This window comes from Hypanus sabinus, chromosome 9 (assembly GCF_030144855.1).
Source record: "Hypanus sabinus isolate sHypSab1 chromosome 9, sHypSab1.hap1, whole genome shotgun sequence".
NCBI classification, from domain to species: Eukaryota; Metazoa; Chordata; class Chondrichthyes; order Myliobatiformes; family Dasyatidae; genus Hypanus; species Hypanus sabinus.
This window is the reverse complement of record NC_082714.1, coordinates 59067762-59072761: the sequence shown is the minus strand read 5'-3', so window position 1 is coordinate 59072761 and position 5000 is coordinate 59067762.

Below are 5000 nucleotides of genomic sequence, written 5' to 3'. Positions count from 1 at the left end.
CACGCCTGCTCTCTCTCTCTCACAAACACACACACACGCATACACACATGCCTGCTCTCCCTCTCTCCCCCTCTCTCTCTCACACACACACACACACACAGACACACACCTGCTCTCTCTCTCTCTCTCTCTCACACACACACATACAGACACACACGCCTGCTCTCTCTCTCTCTCACACACACACACGCAGCTGCTCTCTGTCTCTCACACACACACCCACATGCCAGCTCTCTCTCCCTCTCTCACACACACACACACCTGCTCTCTCTCTCTCTCACACACACATGCCTGCTCTCTCTCTCTCTCTCTGTCACACACACACACACCTGCTCTCTCTCTCTCTCTCACACACACACATACACACACACCTGCTCTCTCTCTCTCTCTCACACACACCCATACACACACACACGCCTGCTCTCTCTCTCGCTCTCTCACACACACGCCTTCTCTCTCTCTCTCTCTCTCTCTCTCTCACACAGACACACGCACCTGCTCTCTGTCTCTCGCACACACACACACACACGCACCTGCTCTCTGTCTCTCACACACACACCCACATGCCAGCTCTTTCTCCCTCTCTCACACACACACACCTGCTCTCTCTTTCTCTCTCACACACACACACACGCCTGCTCTCTCTCCCTCTCTCTCTCACACACACGCACGCCTGCTCTCTCTCTCTCTCTCTGTCACACACACACGCACGCCTGCTCTCTCTCTCTCTCTCTCTCTCTCTCACACACACACACACACCTGCTCTCCCTCTCTCTCTCTCTCTCTCTCTCACACATGCACACACACATACACATGCCTGATCTCCTTCTCTCTCTCTCTCTCTCTCTCTCTCTCACACACACACACACACGCCTCCTCTCTCTCTCTCACACACACACGCCCGCTTCCCTCTCTCTCTCTCACACACACACGCCTGCTCTCTCTCTCTCACGCACACACACACACACACACAGACACACGCCTGCTCTCCCTCTCTGTCTCACACACACACACACACGCCTGCTCTCTCTCTCTCTCTCACACACACACACACACCTGCTCTCTCTCTCTCTCTCATACACACACACACAGACACACCTGCTCTCTCTCTCTCTCACACACACACACACACAGACACACCTGCTCTCTCTCTCTCTCTCACACACACACACAGACACACCTGCTCTCTCTCTCTCTCTCTCACACACACACGCCTGCTCTCTCTCTCTCTCTCTCTCACACACACAGACACACATGCCTGCTCTCTCTCTGTCTCTCACACAGATGCCTGCTCTCTCTCTCTCACACACACACACGCACCTGCTCTCTGTCTCTCGCACACTCACACACACACGCACCTGCTCTCTGTCTCTCACACACACACCCACATGCCAGCTCTTTCTCCCTCTCTCACACACACACACCTGCTCTCTCTTTCTCTCTCACACACACACACACACGCCTGCTCTCTCCCTCTCTCTCTCACACACACACACGCCTGCTCTCTCTCCCTCTCTCTCTCACACACACGCACGCCTGCTCTCTCTCCCTCTCTCTCACACACACACACGCCTGCTCTCTCTCTCTCTCTCTCTGTCACACACACACGCACGCCTGCTCTCTCTCTCTCTCTCTCACACACACACACACACACACACACACCTGCTCTCCCTCTCTCTCTCTCTCTCTCTCACACACGCACACACACATACACATGCCTGATCTCCTTCTCTCTCTCTCCCACTCTCTCTCTCTCTCTCCCACACACACACACACGCCTCCTCTCTCTCTCTCACACACACACGCCCGCTTCCCTCTCTCTCTCTCACACACACACGCCTGCTCTCTCTCTCTCACAAACACACACACACGCATACACACATGCCTGCTCTCCCTCTCTCCCCCTCTCTCTCTCACACACACACACACACACAGACACACACCTGCTCTCTCTCTCTCTCTCTCTCACACACACACATACAGACACACACGCCTGCTCTCTCTCTCTCTCTCTCTCTCACAGACACACATGCCTGCTCTCTCTCTCTCTCACACACACACACGCAGCTGCTCTCTGTCTCTCACACACACACCCACATGCCAGCTCTCTCTCCCTCTCTCACACACACACACACCTGCTCTCTCTCTCTCTCACACACACATGCCTGCTCTCTCTCTCTCTCTCTGTCACACACACACACACCTGCTCTCTCTCTCTCTCTCACACACACACATACACACACACCTGCTCTCTCTCTCTCTCTCACACACACCCATACACACACACACGCCTGCTCTCTCTCTCGCTCTCTCACACACACGCCTTCTCTCTCTCTCTCTCTCTCTCTCACACACAGACACACGCACCTGCTCTCTGTCTCTCGCACACACACACACACACGCACCTGCTCTCTGTCTCTCACACACACACCCACATGCCAGCTCTTTCTCCCTCTCTCACACACACACACCTGCTCTCTCTTTCTCTCTCACACACACACACACGCCTGCTCTCTCTCCCTCTCTCTCTCACACACACGCACGCCTGCTCTCTCTCTCTCTCTCTCTGTCACACACACACGCACGCCTGCTCTCTCTCTCTCTCTCTCTCTCTCACACACACACACACACCTGCTCTCCCTCTCTCTCTCTCTCTCTCTCTCACACATGCACACACACATACACATGCCTGATCTCCTTCTCTCTCTCTCTCTCTCTCTCTCTCCCACACACACACACACGCCTCCTCTCTCTCTCTCACACACACACGCCCGCTTCCCTCTCTCTCTCTCACACACACACGCCTGCTCTCTCTCTCTCACGCACACACACACACACACACAGACACACGCCTGCTCTCCCTCTCTGTCTCACACACACACACACACGCCTGCTCTCTCTCTCTCTCTCACACACACACACACACCTGCTCTCTCTCTCTCTCTCATACACACACACACAGACACACCTGCTCTCTCTCTCTCTCACACACACACACACAGACACACCTGCTCTCTCTCTCTCTCTCACACACACACACAGACACACCTGCTCTCTCTCTCTCTCTCACACACACACACACAGACACACCTGCTCTCTCTCTCTCACACACACACACACACACGCCTGCTCTCTCCCCCTCTCTCTCTCACACACACACACACACACAGACACACCTGCTCTCTCTCTATCACACACACACACACACACAGACACACCTGCTCTCTCTCTCTCTCTCACACACACACACACAGACACACCTGCTCTCTCTCTCTCTCACACACACACACACAGACACACCTGCTCTCTCTCTCTCACACACACACACACACACACACACACACGCCTGCTCTCTCCCCCTCTCTCTCTCACACACACACACACACACAGACACACCTGCTCTCTCTCTCTCTCTCACACACACACTCACGCCTGCTCTCTGTCTCACACACACACACACACCCCTGCTCTCTCTCTCTCTCTCTCTCACACACACATACACACACACCTGCTCTCTCTCTCTCTCTCACACACACCCATACACACACACACGCCTGCTCTCTCTCTCGCTCTCTCACACACACGCCTTCTCTCTCTCTCTCTCTCTCTCTCTCACACAGACACACGCACCTGCTCTCTGTCTCTCGCACACACACACACACACGCACCTGCTCTCTGTCTCTCACACACACACCCACATGCCAGCTCTTTCTCCCTCTCTCACACACACACGCCTGCTCTCTCTCCCTCTCTCTCTCACACACACGCACGCCTGCTCTCTCTCTCTCTCTCTGTCACACACACACGCACGCCTGCTCTCTCTCTCTCTCTCTCTCTCTCACACACACACACACACCTGCTCTCCCTCTCTCTCTCTCTCTCTCTCTCACACATGCACACACACATACACATGCCTGATCTCCTTCTCTCTCTCTCTCTCTCTCTCTCTCTCCCACACACACACACACGCCTCCTCTCTCTCTCTCACACACACACGCCCGCTTCCCTCTCTCTCTCTCACACACACACGCCTGCTCTCTCTCTCTCACGCACACACACACACACACACAGACACACGCCTGCTCTCCCTCTCTGTCTCACACACACACACACACGCCTGCTCTCTCTCTCTCTCTCACACACACACACACACCTGCTCTCTCTCTCTCTCTCATACACACACACACAGACACACCTGCTCTCTCTCTCTCTCACACACACACACACACAGACACACCTGCTCTCTCTCTCTCTCTCACACACACACACAGACACACCTGCTCTCTCTCTCTCTCTCTCACACACACACGCCTGCTCTCTCTCTCTCTCTCTCTCACACACACAGACACACATGCCTGCTCTCTCTCTGTCTCTCACACAGATGCCTGCTCTCTCTCTCTCACACACACACACGCACCTGCTCTCTGTCTCTCGCACACACACACACACACACGCACCTGCTCTCTGTCTCTCACACACACACCCACATGCCAGCTCTTTCTCCCTCTCTCACACACACACACCTGCTCTCTCTTTCTCTCTCACACACACACACACACGCCTGCTCTCTCCCTCTCTCTCTCACACACACACACGCCTGCTCTCTCTCCCTCTCTCTCTCACACACACGCACGCCTGCTCTCTCTCCCTCTCTCTCACACACACACACGCCTGCTCTCTCTCTCTCTCTCTCTGTCACACACACACGCACGCCTGCTCTCTCTCTCTCTCACACACACACACACACACACACACCTGCTCTCCCTCTCTCTCTCTCTCTCTCTCACACACGCACACACACATACACATGCCTGATCTCCTTCTCTCTCTCTCCCACTCTCTCTCTCTCTCTCCCACACACACACACACGCCTCCTCTCTCTCTCTCACACACACACGCCCGCTTCCCTCTCTCTCTCTCACACACACACGCCTGCTCTCTCTCTCTCACAAACACACACACACGCATACACACATGCCTGCTCTCCCTCTCTCCCCCTC